Below are 7,914 nucleotides of genomic sequence, written 5' to 3'. Positions count from 1 at the left end.
TAGAGAATGGACTTGAGGACACGGGGAGGGGGAAGGGTAAGCTGGGACAAAGTGAGAGAGTGGCATGGACATATATACACTACCAAATGTAAAACAGATAGCTAGTGGGAAGCAGCCGTATAGCACAGAGAGATTAGCTTGGTGCTTTGTGACCACGTAGAGGGGTGGGATAGGGAGGGTGGGAGGGAGGGAGACGTTAAGAGGGAAGAGATATGGGGATATATGTATATGTATAGCTGATTGACTTTGTTATAAAGCAGAAACTAACACACTATTGTAAAGCAATTATACTCCAATAAAGATGTTAAAAAATTTTTTTAATGAAAAAAAAATTTTTTTTTCAAGAAATCCTCAGGAGGTCAGGAAAAAGAAAACAGAACAAACAAAAATAAAAAATAAAATGGCAGACTTAAGCTCTACCATACCAATAAATACATTAAATGTAAATGGTCTAAATACACCAATTAGAGACAGAGATCAACAGTGTGGATGAAAAAATATGTGACCCAACTATATACTGTCTACAGGAAATTCATTTTAAATATAATGATACAGTGGGAGGAAGGGGAACTGGATGAAAACAGTCAATAAGTACAAACTTCCAGTTTTAAGATAAATAAGTAGTAGGGATGTAATGTACATGATAAATATAATTAACACTGGTGTATGTTATATATAAAAGTTAAGAGAGCAAATCCTAAGAGTTCTCATCACAAGGAAAAATATTTTTTTCTATTTCTTTAATTTTGTATATGAGATAATGGATGGTCACTAAGCTTACTGTGATAATCACTTCATGATGTATGTAAGTCAAATCATTATGTTGTACATCTTAAACTTATACAGTGCTGTATGTCAATTATATCTCAATAAAACTGGAAGATATATATATATATAATGATATAGGCAAGTTGAAAGTAAAAGGATGGGAAAAGTTATACCATGCAAATATTAAGCAATGGGAAGCAGGCATCATTGTATCAATATCAGATAAAGCAAACTTCAGAACAAAGAATTACCAGACACCAAGAAGATCATTACATAATAATAAAGGGACCAATCCACCAAGAAAACATAACAATCCTAAATGCATACACCCTAAACAAAAGAGCTGAAAAATAAGTGAAGCAAAAATGAACTGAACTAAAAAGAGAAGTAGACAAATCCACAATTATATTTGGAGACTTCAATACCCCTCTCTCAACAAGTGATAGAACAACTAGATAGAAAATCAGCAAAGATACAGAAGAATTCAGCAACACCATCAACCAACAGGACCTTATCAACATTTATAGAACACTCTAACCAACAACAGCAGAATTCACATTTTTTTATTCTCCCACAGAATATATACCAACATAGACCATATCCTGGACCATAAAACCAATCTCAACTAATTTAAAAGAATTGAATCAAACAATGTGTCCTCTGACTACCACGAATCAAACTAGAAATCAATAATAGAAGGATAAGAGGAAAATCTCCAAATACTTAGACACTGAACAATACACTTCTGAATAACCTATGGGTCAATGAAGAAGTTTCAAGAAAAAAAAATTTAATACATTGAACTGAATAAAAATGAAAACAACATATCAAAATTTGTGACACACAGCTAAAGCAGTGCTAAGGGAAAATTATAGCACTAAACACATACATTAGAAAAGAAGAGGGCTTCCCTGGTGGCGCAGTGGTTGAGAGTCCGCCTGCCAGTGCATGGGAGGTTGGTTCGAGCCCTGGTCCGGGAGGATCCCACATGCCGTGGAGCAACTGGGCCCGTGCTCCACAACTGCTGAGCCAGAGCTCTAGAGCCTGCAAGCCACAACTACTGAGCCCCTGCGCCGCGACTGCTGAGGCCCGAGTGCCTAGAGCCCGTGCTCCGCGGCGGGAGAGGCCACCGCAATGAGAGGCCCGTGCACAGCAATGAGGACCCAATGCAGCAAAAAATAAGTAAAATAAATTTGAAAAGAAGAAAGGTCTAAAAATCAATCATCTAAACTCCCACCTCAAGAACCTAGAAAAAGAAGATCAAACTAAACCCATAACAAGCAAGAGCAAGGAAATTTAAAAAAGATAAGAAAAAGAACAGAAATCAATGAAACTTATAAAAGAAAAATAGAGAATATCCATGAAACAGAGTTGGTTCTTTGAGGAAAAAAATCAATAAAATTGACAAACCACTAGGAAGAGTGACAAGAAAAAGACACAAATTACAAATATAGGAATGAAACATGGCATATCATTAAAGACCTCACAAATATCAAAAAGATAAGGGAGGGCTTCCCTGGTGGCACAGTGGTTAAGAATCTGCCTGCCAATGCAGGGGACATGGGTTCGAGCCCTGGTCTGGGAAGATCCCACATGCCACGGAGCAACTGAGCCTGTGCTCTAGAGCCCACGAGCCACGACTACTGAGCCCACGTGCCACAACTACTGAAGCCCGCACGCTCTAGAGTCCGTGGCTCCACAAGAGAAGCCATCGTAATAAGAAGCCCGCGCACCGCAATGAATAGTAGTCCCCGCTCTCTGCAACTAGAGAAAGCCCGCGTGTAGTAACGAAGACTCAATGCAGCCAGAAATAAATAAATAAATAAATTTATTATTTTTTTTAAAAGATAAGGGAATACTATGAACGCTATGCACATAAATTTGAGAACTTAGACAAAACATATTAAATCCTTGGCAAAAAACTATCACAATTAACCCAATATGAAATACATCATCTGAATAGACCTATAACAATTAAGAAAATTAATAATTTTAAACTGCCCCCTTCTCGTCCCCACCAAAAAAAAAAAAACCTCTCCAGGCCCAGATAGTTTCTCTGGAGAATTCTGCCAAATGTTTAAAGAAAAATTAACACCAATTCTATATAATTTCACAAAATAGAAGAATTGCCTCCCAATTCATTTTATGAAGCTATATTACCTGGGGGGCCGGGGGTGGGGAGGGGACAGACAACAACAGTACAAAAAAAAAGATAAGTACAGACCAATATCTCTCATGAATATAAATCAAAAAATCCTTAACAAATTATCAGCAAATAGATTTTAGCGATGTATAAAAAGATTTATACATGCCCAAGTGGAGTTTATTCCAGGGAGGCAAGTCTGGTTCAGTATTCAAAAATCAACCCATGTAATCCACCATTAAGACTCTGAAGAAAATCACACGATTATATCAATTGATTCAGAAGGATTATTTGGCACAATTCAACACACACTCATGATTTAAAAAAAAAAAAAAGACTCTCAGGAAAATAGGAATTCAGGGAAACCTCTTCAACTTGACAAGAGCACCTACAAAGCCTACAGCTAACATTATATTTAATGGTGAAAGTCTGAGTGAGTGCTTTCCTCCTAAAATCAAAAAAACCAAAAAACACAGTGAAATATTACTATATACCTATCAGAATGGCTAAAATAAAAAATTGTGACAACACCAAATCCTGGTGAGGATACAGAGAAACTGGTTATACACTGCTGGTAGGAATGCAAAATGGGGTAGCCACTCTGAAAAAGAATTTTTTGGACTTCCCTGGTGGCACAGTAGTTAAGAATCTGCCTGCCAAAGGGGACATGGGTTCGATTCCTGGTCCAAGAAGATTCCACATGCCGCGGAGCAGCTAAGCCCATGCACCACAACTGAGCCTGCACTCTAGAGCCCATGAGTCACAACTACTGAAGCCTGTGCACCTAGAGCCCGTGCTCCACAAGAAGAGAAGCTACTGCAGTGAGAAGCCCGCACACTGCAACGAAGAGTAGCCCCCGCTCACCGCAACTAGAGAAAGCCCATGCACAGCAACGAAGACCCAATGCAACCAAAAATTAATTAATTAATTAATTTAAAAAAGAAAAAGAATTTGGCAATTCCTTACAAAGTTAAATATACACTTACCATTTAACTCAGTCCCAATCCCATGTATTTACTAAAGAGAAATAAAAAGTTACTAATAATATATTTAATGTTCGTAGGAGCTTTATTTCCCCAAATGGAATAACCCACATGGCCATCAACTGCTGCATAGATAAAGAATGGAATGCTACTCAGCAGATAAAGGAACAAACTAATGATACATACAACACTGATAAATCTAAATATATGCTACATGAAAGAAGTTGGACACAAAACACTACATGCTGTATGATTCCATTTATGTGAAATTATTAAAAAGGCAAAATCTAGTGACAAAATATCAGTAGTAGCTACTAGCCAGAGTTTTGGATGGGGATTGACTGCAAAGGGGCATGAGCAGTGATGGGCTGGTAAATGTTTAACTACCAGCTTTCAGTGAGGAGGGAGCCCTGGTTTGTGGCATTTGCCAGTGTCTATGGTGTAAATACCTCTTTCATTGTCAATTTCACATGACCAATATGACATCACTGAACACTGAGTAAGGGAGAGAATGCTAGCTAACAATTGGATCCCACAATTGGTGTAAGTTGGCTCCAGCACACCACTGGCAGAAATGTTACCTATCTTGTAGTGATGGTTAAACAACTGTATATATTTGAAAAACTTATTAAAGGTATTTTTAAAAATAAATTTATTTTACTTATTTATTTTTGGCTGCGTTGGGTCTTCGTTGCTGCGCGCGGGCTTTCTCTAGTTGCAGCGAGCGGGGGCTATTCTTCATTGCGGTGCGCGGGCTTCTCATTGCGGTGGCTTCTCTTGTTGCGGAGCACAGGCTCTAGGCGCACAGGCTTCGGTAGTTGTGGCTCGCGGACTCTAGAGCGCAGGCTCAGTAGTTGTGGCGCATGGGCTTAGTTGCTCCGTGGCATGTGGGATCTTCCCCGCAATGAGAGGCCCGTGCACAGCAATGAGGACCCAATGCAGCAAAAAATAAGTAAAATAAATTTGAAAAGAAGAAAGGTCTAAAAATCAATCATCTAAACTCCCACCTCAAGAACCTAGAAAAAGAAGATCAAACTAAACCCATAACAAGCAAGAGCAAGGAAATTTAAAAAAGATAAGAAAAAGAACAGAAATCAATGAAACTTATAAAAGAAAAATAGAGAATATCCATGAAACAGAGTTGGTTCTTTGAGGAAAAAAATCAATAAAATTGACAAACCACTAGGAAGAGTGACAAGAAAAAGACACAAATTACAAATATAGGAATGAAACATGGCATATCATTAAAGACCTCACAAATATCAAAAAGATAAGGGAGGGCTTCCCTGGTGGCACAGTGGTTAAGAATCTGCCTGCCAATGCAGGGGACATGGGTTCGAGCCCTGGTCTGGGAAGATCCCACATGCCACGGAGCAACTGAGCCTGTGCTCTAGAGCCCACGAGCCACGACTACTGAGCCCACGTGCCACAACTACTGAAGCCCGCACGCTCTAGAGTCCGTGGCTCCACAAGAGAAGCCATCGTAATAAGAAGCCCGCGCACCGCAATGAATAGTAGTCCCCGCTCTCTGCAACTAGAGAAAGCCCGCGTGTAGTAACGAAGACTCAATGCAGCCAGAAATAAATAAATAAATAAATTTATTATTTTTTTTAAAAGATAAGGGAATACTATGAACGCTATGCACATAAATTTGAGAACTTAGACAAAACATATTAAATCCTTGGCAAAAAACTATCACAATTAACCCAATATGAAATACATCATCTGAATAGACCTATAACAATTAAGAAAATTAATAATTTTAAACTGCCCCCTTCTCGTCCCCACCAAAAAAAAAAAAACCTCTCCAGGCCCAGATAGTTTCTCTGGAGAATTCTGCCAAATGTTTAAAGAAAAATTAACACCAATTCTATATAATTTCACAAAATAGAAGAATTGCCTCCCAATTCATTTTATGAAGCTATATTACCTGGGGGGCCGGGGGTGGGGAGGGGACAGACAACAACAGTACAAAAAAAAAGATAAGTACAGACCAATATCTCTCATGAATATAAATCAAAAAATCCTTAACAAATTATCAGCAAATAGATTTTAGCGATGTATAAAAAGATTTATACATGCCCAAGTGGAGTTTATTCCAGGGAGGCAAGTCTGGTTCAGTATTCAAAAATCAACCCATGTAATCCACCATTAAGACTCTGAAGAAAATCACACGATTATATCAATTGATTCAGAAGGATTATTTGGCACAATTCAACACACACTCATGATTTAAAAAAAAAAAAAAGACTCTCAGGAAAATAGGAATTCAGGGAAACCTCTTCAACTTGACAAGAGCACCTACAAAGCCTACAGCTAACATTATATTTAATGGTGAAAGTCTGAGTGAGTGCTTTCCTCCTAAAATCAGGAACAAGGCAAGTATATTTGCTCTCATCCCTCTTGTTCAAAATAGTGCTAGCAGTTCTAGACAGTGTGATAAGCCAAGAAAGGGAAGTAAAAAGGCATACGGATTCGAAAAGAAAAAATAAAACTGTCCCCATTTGCAGATGCTGTAATTTTCTATGTAGAAAATCTTAATGAATTTAACCAAAAAACTCCTAGGAACAAATTAATATGGTACACATACACACACACCCCATGTGGACACCAAAATTAAAAATACTATTTACAATTGCTCAAAAAACTGCTTATGTATAAATAACAAAACAAATACAAATTTATATTCTAAAAACTATACAATGTTGATGAAATAAAGATCTAAATAAATGGAGAGACATTCTGTGTTCATGGGTCAATAGACTCAACTTAGTAAAGATGTCAATTTTTCCCCAAATTGATATGCAGGTTTAATGAAATTTACTATCAAAATTCCAACATTTTTTGTTGGCATAAACAATATTGTTCCGAAATTTATTTGGAAGGCAAAGGAACTAGAATCGCTAAAATAATTTTTAAAAAGAATAATAAAGTGTAAGCAATCAGTCTACCCAATTTTAAGACTTATTATATAGCAACAATAATTAATGCTGTGTATTATAGGTGGAGGGATAGACACATCAATCAGTGGAACAGAATAGAGATCCCAGAAATAGACCCACACAAATATGCCCAACTTTTTTTTTTTTGACAAAGATACCAAAGCAATTCAATGGAGGAAAGATAGCTTTTTCAACAAATGATGCTGAAGCAATTAGACAGCCATAGGCAAAAAATGAAACTCAACCTAAGTCTAACGCCTTATTCAAAAATTAATTCAGGACTTCCCTAGTGGCACAGTGGTTAAGAATCTGCCTGCCAATGCACGGGACACGGGTTTGAGCCCTGGTCTGGGAAGATCCCACATGCCACGGAGCAACAAAGCCTGGGCACCACAACTACTGAGCCTGCGCTCTAGAGCCCATGCACCACAACAAGAGAAGCCACTGCAATAAGTCCACGCACCGCAATGAAGAGTAGCCCGCACTCGCTGCAACTAGAGAAAGCTGGCGCACAACAACAAAGACCCAATGCAGCCATAAATTAATTTATTTTAAAAAAATTAATTCAAAATGGCCACAGACTTAAATGTAAACTGTAAAATTATAAAACTTCCTTTCAAAAAGGAGAAAATCTTCAAGACGTGGAATTAGAGTTCTTAAATTTGACACCAAAAGCATGCTCTATAAAAGGAAAAATCAAGAATTCAGACCTCATCAAAGTTAAAAACTTGTGCTCCTGGAAAGCCCACGTGAAGAGGATGAAAAGACAAGCTACTGGGGAACAATATTTGCAAACCATATATCTAACATATCTAAATAAATACTCAAAGTAAAAAAATCCACAATCCAATCAGAAAACAGGCAAAAGACATGAACATATATTCACCAAAAAGGATATTATTAAGGGAATGGAAGCACATGAAAAGATATTCAAGATAATTATCCAGAAAAATGCAAATTAAAAACACAATGGGGCTTCCCTGATGGCGCAGTGGTTGCGCGTCCACCTGCCGATGCAGGGGAACCGGGTTCGCGCCCCGGTCTGGGAGGATCCCACATGCCGCGGAGCGGCTGGGCC

The sequence above is a fragment of the Physeter macrocephalus genome, chromosome 4 (assembly GCF_002837175.3).
Source record: "Physeter macrocephalus isolate SW-GA chromosome 4, ASM283717v5, whole genome shotgun sequence".
In the NCBI taxonomy this organism is placed as follows: domain Eukaryota; kingdom Metazoa; phylum Chordata; class Mammalia; order Artiodactyla; family Physeteridae; genus Physeter; species Physeter macrocephalus.
This window is presented reverse-complemented; position numbering follows the sequence as displayed.